Source organism: Equus asinus, chromosome 16, assembly GCF_041296235.1.
Source record: "Equus asinus isolate D_3611 breed Donkey chromosome 16, EquAss-T2T_v2, whole genome shotgun sequence".
Classification (NCBI taxonomy): Eukaryota; Metazoa; Chordata; class Mammalia; order Perissodactyla; family Equidae; genus Equus; species Equus asinus.
Window position 1 is genome coordinate 50465362 of NC_091805.1, and position 21165 is coordinate 50486526.

Here is a 21165-nt window from a genome sequence, read left to right on the forward strand (position 1 = left end):
AGATACAACTCCTACTTTACAGATAAGGACACTGAGACTTGGCCACTATTAATGATAATGTTAAGAAAGATGGATACTTCACTGCTAGTTAGTTCTCTGGTCTTGGAGCCAATGGAGATCTGATTATATTGTGAGAACCCCAAATTGCTAGGCTATACTAGGATTTGCACAGCAGAATTTCTTAGATAAATCTAACCCTTTACTCTCTTTTCCCAATCTCTCACTCTGATTTTTGGAAACATACACACATATACACATGCTCTTTCTTTTGTCTTTTCACTTAACCCTTATGCCTCTTTTTTTCTTTCTCTTCTTTCTATAAAGCTGGGTATCTCTACAGATTATAGCACAAGACAAGACTTCTCCACACCAGTGTGGAAGTAGAGCCCTTGCCCAGCCCAAACCACCAGCATTCAGCTCTCTCAAGGGGGCACAGTTCAGCCCTCACACTGGGTAAAGCTGCACAGGCCAACAATCCATATCCAATAGAGGTCTGTGCCTTTGGAACTTTTGGTCAGAATGATCCAGATGCAATGTGAGCAACTGGGTCGATTTGTCTTCTTGTTTCCAAAGAAGAATCAGGTAGAATGACCAGCTCAAAATTAGCCAGAAGGCTCATCTCCAATTGTAGGAGCAACTTGGCAGTTAGATATTTCCCAGCCACGCATGTTTCTTCCTTTCTGTGTCCTGCAGAATAAGATAGGATTTAAGTAGCTCCAGCTTCCATAGCATCCATGAGAGAGGGCCTAAGACAAGAGGCTGAGAAGGGGACAAAATTGGCACATGTGTTTCTTTGAAACACATCGCTCTAAGAATTGACGTGAGCATTAGAGGATTTCTCTCTCTCTCTGTCCCTCTCTCTTTCCCTCTCTTTCTCTTTTTCTCTCTTTCTCTGTCTCCAGTATAACTAGTTTTGAAAAGGCATCAATCCTTAAAGAGGCCATTCCATTTTTGCCCTAGTATTTGGGATGAGTACCTCCACAGTTTATCAGTACAGGTGTTCTGAGGTTTCAGTGGTATTCAGCCACCAGACCAAATAAAAATCCCAGTGAATACAGTTGTCAAGACATCATAATCCTAATAAAAATAAAGGTTAAAAGTGCATAACTGGACTTTTTAATCAGGACCTTAAATTGTGAAGTAGGCTAGATCTACATGGATCAAGCTGAGCCACGACCCAATGATATTTGGCCTGTATGTAATCTATATAACTAAATTTTTTTCAATTTGTTGTAGGTAACTTGGGGACTGCATTTATCCAGTAATGGTGGAAATGGGACTTGAGAATCTCCTTCTCTGAAATCCTCCTGCAAATCCTAGGAATGGCTTTCTGAGGTGTATCTAATTCCTAACCTCATATGATCATGGTGCAGAAATAAATCTCTCTCCTTTTAAAGAGTTATGTTGATTACTAGAAGATGTTTCTGTGCGGTCTTCTTAAACTGTGTGCTCCTAATCTCCCCAGGGAACCGTGAAATCTGCTTATTTCTTAAGTAATCAGAGAATTATCACACGTAGGGGGAACTTTGTGTCCCATACCTTCTTTCAGTTACTGATTCACTATTAACTTCCAATAAATGAATAACTCGCATACGCATTTCCACTACATTATTCATTTTAGTAACTGTTATCACCCTCTATAGACTTGTTTTTCTGTGACTAATGACAAGCTGAGCTGCAGATTTGGACACTAGTTGAGGAAATCTGGGTTATATTTGACTAAATATGCTTCGACTAGGAGTCTTCTTGGTAGCAGGACTCAAACCCAAAGAGAATTGTTAACAGTTTATTATTAAATAGAAAAACATTTCATGATTGAGTTAGCAATCATCAATATAGCAATTGTGGAGTACTGGCCTAGAAGAACTACTTCCTTTTTGCTGTTATCCATTTATATCATATATGGCTATGTTCTAACAATAACAATAATGCCCTCTATTGTTGAGAAGCAAAACCCCACACAGCATACTGGATATGCCTGCCTCAAAATTTCCTGAATTATTCACTCTGATACAAGTTTTTAAAATTAGATGGATAGCATTTTAGTTCAATTTATTCTGTAGTAAGGCAGAAAACCATCTATGTGGATGTTATTGTCCTTGTCATCCTTGCCATCATGATCCTCAAAAGTTCATCTTTAAGCTTTTAAAACTGAAGCTATATTTGGTCTAGCTGGCTGCTGAGGGTAACATTGATTATAAGTAATTAACTGATATAATTAGGCACTTTTAATGTTCAAGGCTATTGGTAGAGAAATGTATTTTTATTCATATAACAATTATTTGCGGAGTGAGTGCTTTGTGCCAGCAATGAGCTAGATGTTGGAACACAATAAGACAGACAGACATAGTCACTGCCTTCAAGGCACTTACATTCTAGTGGAAAGACAAGAAATCTAATAAATAACATAATTATTTAATTAAGACCATTAGAGTAATAGCTGTCTGTGCTTTCATTTCACTTGAATCAGAATTCTAAAAAGACTCTCACCTCTGAGCATTCTGCTGCAGACATCAATCAGACAATGGCCAAATGTTTACTTCTCTTCAAGGTTCACTCTTCACAGAGTTATTAATGTTTTAAGCACAGAGCCCTAAACTTAGCATGGAGGGTGAGAGAGAAGAAAGCAGCTTGTGTTTCCATTTGTTGGTCACTGTTGGATGAGTTATGTATTTTTAACAAATCGTTTGCTTTCTCCAGGATTCAGTAGTCCTGTTTATAAAACCAACTCCTTTACAAGAGCGAGGCATCAGTACGCAGTGTGATTGTTGGAATCACACTCCTCAACGTGTAAAGAGGGGATGGGGCTGGAAACCCTGACCTGAACGCCGAGGTTCCCACAGATGAAGACTAGGCCTTTGGGATGACAGAGCGCCAGTGTGGCCATCAGGAGGTATGAGTTATGGTTCCAACAGAGCCAGCTCTGTAAATTTGGGCAAGTCAATGAACTCTCCAGTCTTAATTTGCTCTAAAATGAGGGGAAATGGAAAAGATTTCATGCTATTTTTAGTAACATAAACTTTTCTTTTGTAACCTTTACACAAAATATACAATAAAGCAGTATGGAAGCAATATTGTAGAGTTTATAGGAAGGTGAGGATAAGAGGGTAGATAGAGGGAGATGGATGCCTGACACCCAGCCTGTCTTACTTCACTCCCTGTAATGACTCCTGAAACACCTCTTTGGAACCCCGTGAGCTCCATGATGCACAGTTTGAGAGGCAGTAAGTCCCTTCCTTGCTAATACCATGTGGGTTAATATAGGCACCAGGAGCCAGACCTCCTGAAGGTGCAAAGTGGAATGGTACCATCACCAACTCAAGTCAACAAGCTCCCAGTCAACAGAGCAAGACTGGAGAGAGGCATCAAGTCCAGGAACAGGGAAACCTGATAAAGTGACAGGAGCCTCCCCGCCAGCCTTTCACTCCAGCCCCAACAATGCACCCATTGTGTGCAAAACAAGTTGCACCACTAGATGGAGCCAAGACATTAGCAGAAGGAAGAGTGCTGAGGTCTCTGGAAGCCTATGCATACATTGCATGAGAACTGGGTTCCTAGAGAGGCTAAAAGGAAAAAAAGGAAGGGAGGGGGCATTGTGGAAGGTAATATGTCTGTATTGGTCTCTGCCTGCAGAGAGATCACTTGAAATGAATTGAGAGATCACTTCTCCATTCCACTTAAGCCCTTTGCCAAATTTAAAAGTAAAAGGCTAAGTATTTAAGTTACTGATGGTCTCCATTATCCCCCATAGAGTTCTTGGCAGTCCCTTGCAGACTCTGGTTTAATAGGAACATTACTCCACAGGAGGAAGGTGTGAGGGTGAGAACAGCCTTGGAGGTTGTCAAATCCAACCATCTCAAAGTGGCCTCCTAACCTTGGCTTATATGCCTCTAGTGATAGGGAGCTCACGAACACTTGAGGAGCCCGTTTCCTTCTGCCACATATATTCATCATAAAAAAATTCTTTCTTTATATTGAGCCAAAATTTGCTCCCCTATAGCTTCCACTTTTTGTGTCTGATTCTGGCCTCTTAAGTTGCAGGGAGTGAGCCTAATCATCTTCATGATAGTCCTTCAAGTATTTGAAAAGAGCGACCATGTTTCCTGAGCATCTTGGGTTTTCCAAGCTGAAACCTCTTCGTTATTGCTTGTTCCCTGAAACAGACTACAGTATTTTCACTGTGACAATAACATCATCTTTCTCGTAACCAATCCATGTAATATAGCAAGGGATTTTGATCTTAGATAAACAACAATAAAGGGAGTAAACACAGCATCATCTTATAATGATGAATAGTTTCAGATGACCAGAACACAAGAGACATGGAGCCACCATGGAAGGCAAAGGCAGAGAGTGTAGGAAATGAAGCTGGGAAAGGTGGACTGGGCCAGGTTGGGACAGGTCATATATTCCTCCTTGTCATCCGTCTCTCACCCATCCATATTTGCTTTATTCTACCAACAAGTATCTACTGAACAGTTGGCACTGTACTAAGCCCTGGGAAGAAAATAGTGAGCAAAACAGATATAGTCCTTGTCCTTAAGCAACATGCATTATTGTGGGGATAAAACAGACATTAATCAATAAAATCATATAAATATAAGTGGCAGCAAGTGCAGGATGTAATGTAACAGGGGGCCTGATCAGGTTGCGGAAGGGATGGTCAGGGAAGGTTTCCCTGGAGGAAGGAACATTTCACTGATATCTAAAGGAAAAGAAGTTAATGGCTAGGTAAAGAGGAAGTAGGTGAGGTGGAGTGGAGGAGAGCGCTGCCAACAGAGGGAACAGTATGTACAAAGGTCCTGAGGTAGAGAAACTGAAAGAGTGATGAGGCACCTGGGGCTGCAGGGGGAGTGAGGGTAAAGTGATGAGAAATGAAGCTGGGCAGAGGCAAGATTAGGGGACCTTGAAGACCAAACTAAGCTGTTTAATCTTTGTGTTATCATCAATGAGAAGCCATTGAAGGAGCGTTATCATAAAGTTTTGCGTTATCATAAAGTTTTTGCAGTAAGACATGACTAAATCTATGTTTAGGAAGATATTGTGGCAGCAGATATAGGAGATTGGACCAGGGACACAGTTGGCACAGGGAGAGCCTGGGGGTAGGAAGGAGAATTAGCCAAGTGTAAGATGATAAGGGCAAATCCAAGACCAGACAGTGATGAATCATAGCTTCAGAAAGTACCAGAGAGGAAGCTGGAGCAGTTACTATCTTCTCATTGTGTGACTGAGGCCCTGGAGGGGAAGGAATTTAAATGACTTACTCAAAGTCACACAGCTGGTTGGTAGAACAGGGAGTAGGGGAAGCAGGATCCAAACTAAATAACAGTCTTCTAGTTATCCTACCTTTTTTATGGAAAGGGTAACTGGGCATATCAGGAATGGGTGATGTCTAATGGTCTTCTTCTCAGACAGGGAAATGTAGGAGCTGAAACCCAAATGGTCACTGAAACACGTGCTTCTTAAACAGGAACAGGGTTTCCACAAGATTAAACCTTGAGTAGGAGACCTCTGGATTTTCGGGCTGCTCTTCATTAACTTGCTTTGTCGTTCTCTCTCTCCGCTGTAGTGATTGTAAAAATAGATGCGAGATCTAGAAAGGATTTGGTCCAACATTTAGTCTGGTATTTTTCAACCGTGTGTCACAGCTCAACAGGGAAGTGCATACCCTTTGGAGATGTGCTGCTAAATGTTCACTGATGTGTGAATTCTATCTCTGCTATAGGTGAATTGCCTTTATGGCAATGCTGTCTGACAGAATATGGAACTGAGCAGGTCATGTGATCTGATAAGAAGAGATCCCTGGGACCAGAAGTTAAGAGTGTGACCTTTACCAGAACACACAAGAATGTTGGGAGTAGGTAGGAGAAGTCAAGATCAGGGCAGTAATTATCTCCATCAACAGACACCCAGAACTAAGGGGGGTTTGGGTGCTTAGAGCCCTGTAGGACCCTGTCACAGGTACTGTGAGACACTGTTGTGCTGAAAAGGTGATTATGGTCTAATTAGTGTGACTTGAAGGCTTTTAATCCTTTCAGGTGTGCTGCCAGAACTCCCAGTGTACCTTAAATCCCAAAAAATTAAGAACCACACTTCTAGTCCATGGGGAAAGGCATGGTGACCACGTGACACCAAAAAGGATCAGAACTCAGTCTTCTATTAAAGCTTCTACTGCTAAAACCAACCACACAGAGGCCCTCCCATTTAGAAGTACAGCAACAACAAATGTGAAACTAAAAATATATAAGATAATACTTGAAACCTTAAAGTTTAAAAGGAAACCACTGAGGATTTTAATGCCAAGTTTCCAATTAAGGATTTGATTCCAAATATTATTTTATATGTTCCTCCAAATAAAATGTTAAGACGATGGTAGGTGAGAATCTGCCCAAGGTTGGTCATTTATCAATGATGAAGAGGCTTTTTCAATGTCAAAATCTCCAGAAGCAAGAGAGATATACTCAGTGTTAATGAGTGATTGCTTAGAATGGACAATTTCCATCTTAAGAAATTAACTTGTTGTATCAGGCCCATCTTATGAGTCTCTGCAGATTCTCTCAGCCTCACCTGCTTCCTAGGTTCTTACCCGCTTGCTGTGCTCTCAGGGTTGCCAGCTCTGCACTAGCCAGATCTCTAGCTCCTCCCACCAATTCCAGATTGGGATGAAGCACCACACCACAAGACATGGAATCTGGCTTCCCCAGCGGCTCCCCAAAGGACCAGGTCACATAACCCAGAAGTGCTGGGGAATTACTTCCATGGGGAGAACTTTAACCAACCAGAGACAGAGGATGGGAGGGAGGCCAGCAGATAAATTCCCTCCCTATTTCTGTGTTTGATGGTCTGTTCTGAGGCATGGTTTATTGTTCAGCCATGGACAACCAGCTACGACTCTTCATGAAAGAGTGGCTTGGATAATACAACACCTTGAATTTGCTTGCCAACTTTTCCTGCCTCACTCCCTTTTCTCTCACTCTTGCTGCCCTAGGATCTGGGACTGTACCATCCAATAAAGCATTAGTGCTCAAATCTAGCTTTGAGCCCTATTTCCTAAGAATCCTTCTCTGTCCTTCTTTCTGCTGGTGAATTATTTCCTTCCCCAGAGATTTGACTCTAAAGGGTAGACACATATGCATTTTAAATGGTATTGCACATCTTTGTCTAAGAAGGAAGAATTTTACCTCTGAGGGATTCATGGATATATAAATTTCAGCGAGCATGATTAGGGCTTCAATAGGATAAAATCATAATTCTGATGCTCTTTTTTTTTTTTTTTGGTCAAATATTGGCACCTGAGCTAACAACGGTTGCCAATCTTCTTTATTTTTCTTCCCAAAGCCCCGCAGTATATAGTTGTATATTCTAGTTGTAAATGCCTCTGGTTGTGCTATGTGGGACACCGCCTCAGCATGGCCTGATGAGCGGCACCATGTCCATGCCCAGGATCCAAACCAGCAAAACCCTGGGCCGCCGAAGCAGAGTGCACAAACTTAACCACTGGGCCACGGGGCCAGCCCCTCTGATCCTCTTTTTGATGGATGCTGCAGTGTTGAACTAAGAAAAGCACAGAGATAGACAGATACATGGAATGCCTTTATTTTTCCAGAGATAGGCTTTTGGTGCTTTTGAAATATTTCTCTGTACTTTTTCATGGTGAAAACATGCATTCAGTCTTCATTACTAAGGGTAATAGAGAGGAGCCAAAATCTGAGGTGTCCATACAGAGCTCCTCAATGCCTTGGAAGAAGGGCCAGCTCCCTCCTGTACAATATGGGAAGCACTTACCTGGGCTGGGGTACCATTCTGTGTGCTTTATACACCTTCATTTAATTACTTTTCACAGTGATCCAAGAGGTAAATGTTATTGCTACTTCCATTTTCCAGATAAGAAACTCATGTTCAGATTGTGTAGGTCATGCCCACAGTTACAAAGCATATGAAAGGAGCAAAGCCAAGTTCACCTGAGCACGAACGGCTTGCTCTCTGCCCACTACACAGAGCCACCTCCTTCTCAAGTGTTTCATTCAGGGTGACAGGTGGCTGCCACTCTCAGTTTGTGGATAGGGAGCACAGGTTGAGGAGGTGAAAAGAGCGGTGAAGACAGCACACGCTACAGGAATAGAAGAGGAGGAAACTTCCGCCCTGCCCCCAGGTCCCTGGACAGTTTTTCCACCCTGTCCAGTCACCATGCTTATATCCCACTGTGGCAGATGTTCAAAGTCTAGGTCCTGGAGTAGCTTTGGCTTCTACACCTTGTCCCTCACAAACTGGTGGGAAGGAGGGGCCCTGAGGCAGCGTCTCTTTCCTTCAGTGGATCCTGGAAACCCCCAGGGGAGGGAAGGGGAAGGCTGGATGACTTGGACACTATTCTCTCTGCACCGTGTATCTGGACTCATCCCTGTGTCCCTCACCTTCAACCAGAATTTAACCTTCCACCTCCTCATGTTTCACCAGGTTTTTAGCAAATTACTTCCTCACATTTTATTTAGACTCTTTTTAATTACTGAGGAGAAACATACACAGCATCTTGGACTCTAAAAAGTTCATGGCAACTAGCTTTCTGCCTTTGATCCTACTGCAGTTGGGGTAGCAACCTTCCACCCCCAGCCAAGATGAGTCACCTCCCTGCCACCTCACAGTCAGTGCCACCCTGAGTTAGGCCAGCATCAGTCAGTGTGAGGAACAACATGATGCCTTGCCTCTTCTGGCTGCCCAGTCCCCACTGGGGAGCACCTAGACCCTCTCTTCTCGTTTCCTCACACTCCTCCCTTCCTTGAAAACCTGCAGAACAGAAAGAAAGCAGATAAACAATGATGTAAATTTTTCTATTCACTCATTTATATGATAACCATTTCATGGCCTACTCTTTGTCAGCCACCAGGATAACAATGAGTGTGATGTCATCCCTGACCTTGGGCTGGCATTCCATCCCAGAGAACAGCATGTCCTAAGGCAGAGGTGAATCACGCAGATGTGGGTGAAAAGCCACAAGGCAGTTTGGGACCACTGAAGGTTAACGTGTAGGCAGGAAGGGGCAGGCACAAAGACCAGCGGCCAGGCCATGGAGGGAACATTGCCCCACAATAAGGCATTCAGACTTCACCCTCTGGTCACCAGGAGCCAAAACAGTTTTAACTAGGCTAGTTACAAGATCTGTGATGCATTCTCACTTTTTAGTAGGATGCACTTTTTTAGTAGGAGAATCTGGTTTACGTTGTTGCCTTTCCTGGGAGAGGTTTATATTCTAATAAGAGTTAAGACTCCAGCTAAATGGGGCTGGCCCAGTGATGTAGCAGTTAGGTTCAGGCACTTTGCTTTGGCAGCCCGGGGTTCGCGGGTTCGAATCCCAGTCACAGACCAACACACTGCTCATTAGGCCATGTTGGTGATGCATCCCACGTATAAAGTAGAGAAAGATTGGCAACAGATGTTAACTCAGGGCCAATCTTCCTCACCAAAAAAAAAAAAAAAAGAGGACTCCAGCTAAATAAATGAAACTCTACTATTAGAATTCAGGACTCACAGTACAGGCAGAGGAGGGATTTGGGGAAGAGAAATTGAGACCTGGAAATCACACTAGGAGAATCACTCAAAGCTTGACTTCTACATTCCCTACACCCTGCCTGCCCTGTTCTCTGTAACTGGAAGAACATTAACAGCAGAAAGAAAAACCAATGTCCCTGAGCCCCATCCTCACCCCTAGCTCCCACTTCCCTTTGTTAAAACTTTCTGCAGAGAGCAAGGACTGAGAGGATCAAAGCACTTACTTCCTTCCCTTTGATGTGTGGTCAGAGACAGCTCTGATATCAGAGGCGTGTTGCATTTCATTAGACCTGATCTTAAACTTCCTAGAGGTCAGGCAACCATGCTTCTTTAACCTGGCTGTAACCAGGTTCACTTCACTGGAAAGATCAGCACTCTCCAGCTCCCTTCAAACCCGTTAGGAAATTATACACGTAAAGAAATTGGAGTGTAAATATCTTTTCTTGTTCTATACTGCTTTGCATTATGGAGCCTCTGTTCAAGCTTGCTTTTCTGCCCAAACAGCCCCGATTCTGCATTCTGGATTCATACGCCTTGCTCATATCAAATTTTGGAGCCTCAAGCAGGTATGAAAAGGGGTAAGTTCTGCTTTGAAACCGGTTGTTTTCAGCTGAGAGCCCTTGTTTTCCCTAAAACAACGTCTGCAGCCTCAGCTGATTGCAAGCCCTGGGTTTTCCTTCAACCGAGTTGGGCGAGCTCTGGATGATGGCGCTGGATTTGCTAGTGGTACTGGAAGCACCACAGTACAAACTCCAATTAGCCTCTCTCCAGAGAAAATATTTAACCACAGATTTTCTCCTGCTTATAAGACAAATGGTTTAAGCTGTACAAGCTGCACTTATGCCCTGAAGGAACATGTTTCTTAGTACATCTTGATTTCAGGCTGCATTCAGAACTTGCTACAGGAAAGTGCTTTTAATGGAAAAACCAAGAATTTCATGAGTTAGGTCTGCTCACTTCCCAGGCCAAGTTGGGGCTCAGGCAAATCCCCGGGCTCATCTCCTCCGTGACTGACCTCATCATGTCTGCAAAATGGGGAAGTAGTTCTTGACACCACTCGGTGGGGTCAGATTCCCCAAATTTATCCTTAGGATATTAAAAAAAGAATGAAAGTTGTCATCCAGAAGGAAAAAAAAGAATGAGAAGTCTGTTGGACTTCCTTATAATTACTTTATGCTTTCACAATTCTTCTTATTTTCCATTACTAGAGGAAAGGATCCTTCTATTTCAGTGCTTAGGGCTTCTAAAAGTCTTCCTCTAGCCCTGAGTGGGAGTGGGCCTCATGGTCCTTTTCCCAAGGGCCCCTTTCTTGTCTTTGTGAGTCTCAGGGCTGGGTCTTATACCTTTCTCTCTAAGCTGCTCCTGACCCCTTGGTCCTTGCAAGTCTTGTTCCTGTCTGTAGAGAGCAAGGCAAATGCCCCTGCTTTGTGGTTGTCCCTAAGAACAATCACAAGAGCCCTCTGCTTGGTGGAGTTGTCTCCCTACTGACCTTTTGGAGATGGGGCTAAGGGAACCCCTGAGCATGGGATGTGCTGCAGCCCTTGCTCCTGATGCTCTTAGCTGATGCTGAAGACATGACTTGCAAACAGACAGCCTGGGCTTAAACTCCTGGCTCTGCCGCTCACATCCAGGTGACCTTGGCAACTCTCTTAACTGTGCTCAGCCTAGTTTCCTCACCTATAAACCTACTCAGAGCACTGTGTGGGGATTATGTGAACCAAGGCACTCTCACTTCCCCTCTGAAGATAATCTCTCACTCCTCTTCCTCTTTCTTCCTCTCTCTCCAATCTAACTACAACAAACTGATGATGGTGTGCCCCATTTGGGCCTTGGCCTAAGCTTTTCTCTTTGGCTGGAATGCCCTTTCCCCACTTGCTTCCAATCCTATCCTCAAAACTCAACTCTATTTCCTCTGGGGAGGTTCCTCTGAGAGTTAGTAACTCCCCCTTCTGTGATGCTCTAGTACTCCAAATATACATCGTGACGTGATAAGTACTGCAGGTTTATCTACCTGTTTCAACTAGAATAAGAAGAGCTCCTCAAGGCAGGGAGCAAGTCTTTTGCGTCTTATCTTAGGTGGCACTTCTGTTAATAATAGCTACCTTGAATTTACTATGTTCTAGGAATGTGCTGCTCAATCATTCATTAATTTGCTCACTCACAAAGGTTTATTAAGTACCTGTAGTAGTCTATAATTCCTATTTTAAATGCTTACCATATGTATGTATCCATACATTCTGAAAAGTTTGGCATTTGCAATTTCTAATACATAGGATAATCATGTCCATCTGCCCTCTGTACCACTGGCCTTCGTAAGTTGGTAAATGCCTTGATTCTTAGCCTTGAATACGAAACAGGATTGATAAGGAAAAAAAGCTCTCTTTAAACATATTATAATGAAAATTAAGCATATGAAAAACAGCTTCTAGGGAGAAAGGAAGACTGCAGAAGAACAAGAATCTATCAGACTTCTCAACACTGAAAATAAGAAGTAAAAGGGATAATTAACATCTTCAAAATGTGGAAAGAAGGAAATAACTTTGAACCCAACATTTTAGAGTCAGCCATGACCTAAGGAGGGCATCATGCACTGAGGAGTATCATCACCTCGCTTCTATATCTTGAGATTGAGTGAGAGAGAGAGTACGAACAATGTAAGCCTGAGTCAGTATTGCGGCAGAAGATATGAGGAAGAGTGAAGTCTTGTTCCACCAGACACTCTGTTCCTAGGATGATACATGTGATCTCAATTCCTTGTTCTTCCTGTGCCAGCTGTGGCACCAACTAGGGTTGTGATGGTGGCAGCAAACCCCATACTTAATGTGCTGCCTATAGTTCCAACTATAACTGCCTTCACCACTCCCTCCTTCCTTCCTAGTGATTGGAGGGGCAGTGGCATCCTATGTCCTTCTAACCAATGAGAGAGTGATTAGGAAACATTTCTAATCACACTCACCAAGTTCTGTAGAAACCATAACATTGGACCAAAGCAACCTGGAGTGGCTGGGTTCCAGAAGTATGTCACCTGGCTACAGAACCTCAATTTCTGATTCCCTGTTCTTAACTATACTCTAGTGGTCAGATGTAATAGCAACAGAAATGAGGGTGGTGGTGGAAGGGAAGTTGTTCCTGGAGGCTCTAATAATCTGCTGAACAGCAACCAGAACCTTCCTTTCATTAATGCATGTAGTGTTCCTGTTGCATCAAGTGACCTTTGGGTTATGAGTAATAAATCTCTTAGTCAAGTAATAGATCATTGAGGTTGTTACTTTTACTTTTGGCAAAGCTTAAAGTCAACCCACATGGTTTGGAGAGTAGGGCATACGTCAAACACAAAGACCAAACCTAGGCATTAGCAAAGCATTAGCAGAGAGACTTTGACCAAATGGACAAAGTGCTGACTCTTAGTAGTTAGGCACTGGGCCAGGTGCTGGGCAACAAGACAGACCTAGTTGCTGCTCTCAGAGTGTGCTAGATAATTTCCAAAGATGGCTGCCACCATTTTTTTTTTTTTACCTTCTTATATGTGCATACCACTCCTTTATCGGCGAGCGTTTATTTCTCCTCCCCTTGAATTTATAGACAATAGAATGAAGCAGAAGTGATATCCTGGGGCTTTTGAGCTCAGGCTTTGAGAAGACTTGCCATTTCTGCCTTCTTCCTCTTAGAATCCAGCAGCTATGCTGTGAGAAGTCCAAGTCATGTGGAGAGGCCACATGTAGGCATCCCAGTCAACAGCTGTAGCTGAGCTTCCACCAACTATAGCTACATAGTTAAGCTAGGTTAGACATGCCAGCCTCGTCCAGCCCCCTGACACCATGTAGAGCAGAATAATCACCCTGCTGAGGTCAATCATCCTGCAGAATCATAAGAGTTAACAAAAACATTGTTCTAAGCCACTAAGTTTTGGGTGGTTTCTTACACTGGAGTAGGTAACCGAAACACAAAGCTTCTAGTTCAGTGGAGAAGATAGGCATTAAATAGGAGATAACTGTAAAATGTGATGAGTGTGCAAGGTACTGTGGGAGAATGGAGTATGTCCCTAAACTGAGAGCTTAGGATGAGTAGGAATTAACTAAGTGAAGAGATATGAGTGTTCCAGAGAAAGGCAAAGACATGTGTGAAGGAAAACACGAAAGAGTGCAGGGCACATCTAAAAAAGCAGACATAATTTTAGTGCAACCTGATCTTGGAGTGTGAGGAGGAGTAAGGTGAGAAGAGAGAAGTTAGTATTTAGAATTTGGAAATTATCATAAGGAAGATCTGCGAAGGATTATAAGCCAGAAAGCAAGATAAATTGATTTGTGTTAAGTTTCATCTTGACTACAGTGTAATGTGGCATGCGAGTACTAACAAATCCAGCCAATTTTTATTATACCCATTTTTTTGGTAACTAGATGGGAGAATGGAGAGTCTTTTTGGGTGTGAAACTCCCATCCTACTCTTGGCTGGTTTGGGGCATGTGGTACTTTTATTCTTGGCCATGGCAGCTCTGGTCCCCAGGCTTGGCTGCCTTCAAGTTAGCTAATGGGTGGGACTGGGGCTAATGGTTTCCATATGAGCTGCCTCTGAAAAGCTGTTGGCATGGACTGGTACAACTCCATCATCAGCATTAAAAATCGTTGATCAGTCTATCCCAGCAACCCACCAGAGATGCCTGCTGTCTTACAGGAAATTCCATGCTCCTGGGCCAAGCCCATTGTTTGAATGCCCCTGACCATCTCCCGAGGAGCTGCTCTCGCTCCTAGCCAGAAAGAAGAAATAGATATGGACCCAAACAGACTGGAAAATTTGGGCAGGAAGCTTTGAAATGAGATGCAGCTTGGAAAAATACAGATTGTTACATCTGGGAGAGAAAATAATACATCACTAGCAATCCCTGCACACACACCCCCACCCAGCAAATATATAAATATGTTCAAGCAGAAGAGCAGAGACAGATTACAGTCAAGCTAACAAGGCTTAAGCTTCAGTCCCTCAATTGTACCGACCCCTTCCAAGTCCTTGGGCGAGCCTAGAGATGAGTTCTTCATATGGTTTTGTAAATTTGCAAAGGTAAGCTACTTTTGCATTCTTTTTCTTAAATTGAACCCCCCCCAAACTGTATGAGCTTCATGCTGCACAAAACCTGGGCCCACCCCTAGGAAGGCCAAAATGTTTCATGACAAATCAGTGACAATATTTGTGGTCACTCTGCTAAATAAGAACCTCTCTTCCTAGCTCACGGGACTCTGTTGGAATAATTCCTTCAGGCCACATGTAATGAAGTTAGGCTCAAACCCTTTCAGGGCGTGTCTCTGGCTAAAGCTGTGAGCGAATACTGGGTTGAGTGTATGCAGGCAGAGGTAGTGCGTCATATGACTCTAACACTGGTCTTCAGCAAAGTCATGAAATTAAGGAAGTATATTCCAACACCACCAGCCTTTCTGATGCTGAGCCTCTCACGTAGTGTTAGACTCTCCCTTTCATCTCATCTTGGCTTTGGTGTAAGAGCCTGATGGATTCTGTTCACGCTGAAGTAGATATGGCTGATAATTGACCAAAGGTATCTTGGGATGGAGGTTACTATCTTCATATGTTACCAGGATTCAAAGCCTTAAAGTTAAAAAATTGTATTCTACTAATAGAATTAGTTTCAGAGATAGCTCATATGGACCCATAGGATTTCTGAGAAGTACCTTAAAACCATGGTGGGCTTTGAGGGTTAGGCTGGCCCTCTGTGAGGGGGTGAATCCTGGGATTCTGGGAGGCACCACCTGAAGCAGCAGGAAGAAAGCTTGAAATTACTTTTTCAAAATCTCATATACACTTGATTATATTCCATATAGAAAACTGTTTTAAACTATTTCCTATTGAGTAAAATTGCCCCAATAGGAGGCTGCAGATGATTATTCTGTGGTCCCCTGTACCACTTTGCCATCGTTTCTTACAAACCCCTACAGGTACGCGTACCCCAGTTGGAGAAGCACGCTTTCACTTATTCAGCATGGAGTTCGTGGGAGCAGCTTTGGCTCACAAGAAGGCCTCCTCACAGCATGAGACAGAAAGGAATCTCCAGAATCTGGAAGGGTTTCATGCTTGTTAGATTTCAAATTGCCATCCTTCAGGGCCATGATTCGTAGCCAGTCCCCTAACAGTGCAGACATGTGGCAGAGCCAACACCCCCGGCACAGACAGGCTGGCTTTGCTAGAGGCGCCATGGAAACAGGGGAAGTGGTGTTTGTTGACAGTGGAGGTGTGCCTGGCTTGGCTAAGCGTGGGCTTGTCCTTTCTGAGCCCTGTAAGTGATGCCTAAGCCAGGGGAGCATACCTCATTGCCAAAGCCTGGAATCTGGCCCTTTAACACTGATCACAAAATGCGTCTCCCACCTGGCCATGCGTGTCCTTCTCTGTGCTCCTTTATCTGAAGTTTAATGATATCACATTTACTGAATGATAATAACTTCCAATTCATGAAGGTGGACGCTAGACTCTTGACACTGAGCAAAAAGGTGACATAAGTGGGATTGGTCTTTGACTCTTTGCCTACTTCCCCGTCCCTCCACGTTCTATGTCCTTTGTCCCCCTCAGAGTTCCCCCTCCTCCAGCACACACGGCTCTGGTGATTCAGACTTACAGTGGGTCCCTCTAACCACAGTGAGTATAAACCGAGGCGCCTGGGACTCAGTGGCTCATTCCTCTTAGAAATATCCCAGAAGAAGATTTTAGAAAGATGGCAAATAATGCTAACGAATAAATCTTTAATGATGAACTCTGAAACCCCTACAGAGGAGTTTTACTTTGTTTTGCTTTGTTTTGCAGTGGGCCTTCACAGGGCTCCTCGACTCATCACTCTCCGCTATGGAAAAGCCAGGTCGTCCCAGGAACCCCTTCAGCCACGCCACGCTCTCAGTGTTGCTCAGCCGACCCAGGATTAATATTTGGGGAGATGAAGAAACATATTTCCAAATCCCAGAGGGGATCCCTTGGGCCAAGCTCTACTCCTTCAAGATGTACGAGTTGCCGCACTGATGTCTCCACCTAGAACTTGTAGAGATACTCATGAATTTCCACAAGCTGCGCACCCACTCCTCCCAGGCTAAGTGCTGGATAAGGGGATCTCCAGCCCAAGAGGCCTCTCCTGCAGGGCCTCTGGGGTCCTTGGTGACCAGTGCACTCAGTCTCTTAGGAAGCCAGCCCCAGCCAGCGAGGTGCATGGAGTCCACAGAAAAGGGCCCGGCCTTCTCCAAGATGTTTGTTGGTAAGATACCTCTCATACCTGCTCCTCGACTTGTTGCTACCATCCAGCCTCGGAGGCCACTTTGTTCTCTTCTTCCCATTTTTTTCTCTAATTGTGCTCTTGTCTCCTCTCCACACACACATACGTCCACCATACTGTCCTTCCTCCCATCTGAGTCATGTCTCAATCTTCCTGCTTTGTTTCCCAGATGCCCCTTTCAGGCACAGCTCACCCAGGGAATGCTAACCCTGCTTTTGTGCAGCGTCCTGTGCAGCCCTGCCCAGGAGGAGTCCAAGCCCACAGGGTTCCCCCTCCTTAGGTCAGCTGTGGAAAGCCAGGCTCAAACAGTGGGTCCTACATGTTCAAGGTCCCTGGAGAGGATCGGGGGGGAAAATTCCAATAATTGCAGATGAATCCAAATTATGGGGAAAGTGCCAGCTGTGATTTAAGATCAGATAAAGGACAATGCAAAGGGGGAGAGTAGGAGGAGGGTGACACTGAGAATATCTACTTATTTCCATTTTTGTCATCTTGAACTTTAGCTAAATGACTATGATCTGCGGCCCCATTATTCTGGCTGGCTAGTGCATCAGGCCAAGAATAAAGCAGTTAATTTCCAAGTAACTTTGACTCGCAATGCGGAGAGCCTCTCAGCACGTCAGAGCCAGCCACGTTACGAGGTCACTGCTCCCTTTAACAGCCTCTAGCGGGAAACACAAAAGCCTGCATACTGGCTGTGTTCCCTTGCCCTGGACTCCATCCTGTTTGGGTGGGTCTCACTTGCTTGGCATATGTGTGAAGGCATCTGTCTGTTTCCCCTACTCTAGTTTGGTCTGAAACTGATTTTTTCAAAATCTGTTATGTATTTAGGATGTGTCATACCCCGAATGCTGAGTTTCAGTGCTTTTAAAGTAACTTGTACAATTAATTACACTTTATATACGGGTTATTAGAGGTTGAGCTGGCAGGAAGCATGTATGTATTGGGCAAGAATAATATGCAGATGGTATGTAACAACTAAACCAATAGCTAACATTTGTGTAATGCGCTGTAGTTTGCAGAGCACTTGCATATGCATTATTGCTTTTGATCCTCACAAGAACCCCCTTGAGGTAGGTAGCAGAGTAAAAAAAATTATTACTCCCATTTTACAAATGATAAATATGGGACTCAGAAAAGTTATAAGTGGCACAGTCAGAACTCTAGATTAGAAATTTTACTTAAGAACTCGCAAGCTGAAGCTGAAAAATATGCAACTTTAGCTCCTGGGGTTCTTTAGTTACTTTGTTTGAAATTCTCTGTTAGCCTGCACTGACTTTTATTTAACATCTTTATTGAGGTGTAACTGACATACATAAAACTGCATGGATTTAAAGTGTACAACTTGATAAATTTTGACATATGTATATACCCACGAAATCAGCACCATAATTAAGATAATGAACATATTCATCACCCGCAAGTTTCCTTGGGCTTCTTTGTAACCTTCTTCTCTCTCCTTCCTACCTTCCCCAGGGAAACACTCGTCTGCTTTCTGTCACAATACATTAATTTGCATTTCTTAGAATTTTATATAAATGGAGTCATAGAGTATGTAGCCTTTTTTATTTTGCTTCTTTCATTCGGCATAAGATACATTCATGTAGCATATATCAATAATTCAATCCACTTTTTTATTTTTGCTGAGTAGTATTCCGCTCTATGGATATACCACAGTATGTTTATCTATTCACGTGTTGATGAATATTTGGGAGATTTTAGTTTTGAGCTATTAGCAATAAAGCTCCTATGAGCATTCATATACAGCTCTTTATAAAGACAAATGTCTTTATTTCTCCTGGGTCAATGTGTAGAAGTAGAATGTTTTCATCAAATACTATGTGTATGTTTCACATTTGATGAAACTCCCAAACTGTTTTCCGAAGAGGTTGGACCACTTTACATCCCCCCAGCAGCGCAGGAGTGTTCAAGTTCTTCTCCATCCTGGCCAAAACGAGCTAGGATCAGTTTTTTTATTTCAGGGAACCTAATTGGTGTGTAGTAACATCTCATTGTTGTTTTAATTTGCATTTCCTTAATGACTGACAATGTTGAGCATCTTTTCCTGTGCTTACTTGCCATCTGTATAACTTCTTTGGCAAAATATCTGTTAACATCTTTTGCCCATTTTTAATTATGTTGGGTGTTTTCTTATTGTTGAGTTTTAAGAGTTCTTTCTAAATACTGGATCCAAGTCATTTATCAGATATATGCTTTGCAATTACTTACAGTCTGTAGCTTATCTTTTCATTCTCCTCAAGGCATCTTTTTAAAATTTTGAATAAGTCCAGTTTACCAATTTGTTCTTTTATGGATTGTTCTTTTGGTATTGTATCTAAGAAATCTTTACCAAAACTGAAGTAACAAAGGTTTTCTCCTATTATTTCTTCTAGAAATTTTAGTTTTAGGATTTACATTTAGGTCTGTGATCCATTTTGAGTTAATTTTTGTGTATGGCGAGAGGTATGGATCAAAGTTCATTTTTTGCATATGGGTATCCAATTGATCTACTGAATAAAAAACTATTTTTCATCCCTAACTGCCATTGCATCTTTGCTAAAATCAGTTGTCTCTATGTGTGTATGTATTTCCAGACTATTCAATTCCATCAATTCATTTATTTGCCTTTATGCCAATACCACATTGCCTTGATTACTGTGATGGTTAGTTTTATGTGCCAATTTGGCTAAGCTATAGGACCCAGTTATATAACCAAACCCTAATCCAGGTGTTGCTGTGAAGTATTTCGTAGATTTCTGTGAAGGTATTTTGTAGATGTGGCTAACATCTACAATCAGTTGACTTTAAGTAAGGGAGATTACCCGCAATCATGTGCATAGGTCTCATCCGATCATTTGCAAGGCCTCAAGAGCAAAAACTGGGGTTTCCTGGAGAAGAAATTCTGCCTCAAGACTGCAACCTTAACTCCTGCCTGAGTTTCCAGCCTGCCCTATAAATGACATACTTACCAGCCCTCACCGTCATGGGAGCCGATTCCCTCAAATGTATACATATCTCCCCCTATTGGTTTTGTTTTTCCAGAGAACTCCGACTGATATAATTACTGTAGCTTTATAGTAAATCTTTAATTCAAATAATTTTAATCTTCCAACTTTGTTCTTCTTTTTCAAAGTTTCTTGGTCTATTTATTTAGTAAAACAAAGAAAGGCGAGATGACATTCCACTGAGTGTTCAGGAGGGATGTCCAAAACAAGATAGTCCGAGTTGGACCATAAAGTTAGGAAGTTTTCTACAAATAAATATAGCAGGATGGGTGTAATTCCAACACAGGAGGAGGAAACTGCTTGAGCAAAGCCTCAGAAGAATAATTTTTCCAAATACTCTGGAAATTAGAGTCAGCCAGTGTGGCTAGAAAGTAAAGAATACAGAAGTGATGCCAATATGTTTGAAAACATATCTTGGGTTAGTACACTTTCACTTCCAAATGAAGAAACCAATTGAAACTGGCTTCTGTACAAAAAGAATTTGCTAATACAAATAACTGAACAATTCAAGGGTTTATAGCTTCAGGCATGACTGGTTCAAGAGAGCTCATTCTTTCTCGCTCTCTCCCCCCCTCTCTCTCTCCCCTGTCAGCTTGGCTTTTCTATGTGGTTTCAAATCTGACAGCCCCAGGCTTATATTACCTATACGACTTGCAGCTATATAACCTGCAGTCCTTGTAGAAAGAAAGCTTCTTATTTTCACACTAGTTACGCTAAAAAAAAAAAAAATCCCAGAAACAAGTCTCATTAGACTAAGTCAAGTTACATGTCTACACCAGAACTGAAAACTGCGTTCCAGGATAGATACACTGACTTACTAGAGCTGGGTCATTATTGGAGTGGGAGAAATGTAAAGTGGAGGTCAATGGAATTACCACATCCTTCTCAACTTCCTCTCTCAGTGACTAGTTTTTGCAACCTCAGTATTCATTTTTCATTTCATCCTTGAGACCTTCTGTTGAATGCTGCTCTCTACATTGCGTCTTTCGTTTTTTAAAAAAAACGCCTAAACTTCTGCTCTCTTCCCCTGAAGTGTCAGTTTCATATGTGCTCGTTTCACTACATTGTATTGTCCCTGACCGTTAGTCAGTTCTCTCCAGAGTTCTAGTTTATTGCTGTCACCACTGGAGTGTTAGTCAGTTCTCTCCAGAGTTCTAGTTTATTGCTGTCACCACTGGAGTTTGCAATAGCTTTCAATTTGGCTCCTTTGTGAATCTCATTAATATGCAGTTATCACCTCTCTCCAGATCATTAACAGACATTAACCAAAACCAAACCTAATAATGAAATCTAAAGATTCTGTGGCAATAACTTTCACAGGGAACTAGGGAATTTGACAGAGGAGGAATTTGGGTAGGT

At 42.7% G+C, this 21165-nt stretch overlaps 1 long non-coding RNA gene across 3 annotated transcripts in view; it reads left to right on the forward strand.

Annotated features, from left to right (window-relative positions):
• LOC123277556 (uncharacterized) overlaps nucleotides 1-19338 on the forward strand; it is a 131051-nt gene extending 111713 nt beyond the window's left edge. Inside the window, exons 8-9 of one of the 3 annotated variants that reach the window (XR_011494942.1) lie at nucleotides 2701-2893; nucleotides 16345-19338. This is a non-coding gene — a long non-coding RNA (uncharacterized lncRNA). Of the gene's footprint in view, nucleotides 1-1236; nucleotides 1374-2700; nucleotides 2894-16344 lie in introns of those variants that run through there. The other 2 variants (XR_011494939.1, XR_011494940.1) reach the window with 2 other exon arrangements.
• Nucleotides 19339-21165: the final 1827 nt, after the last annotated feature.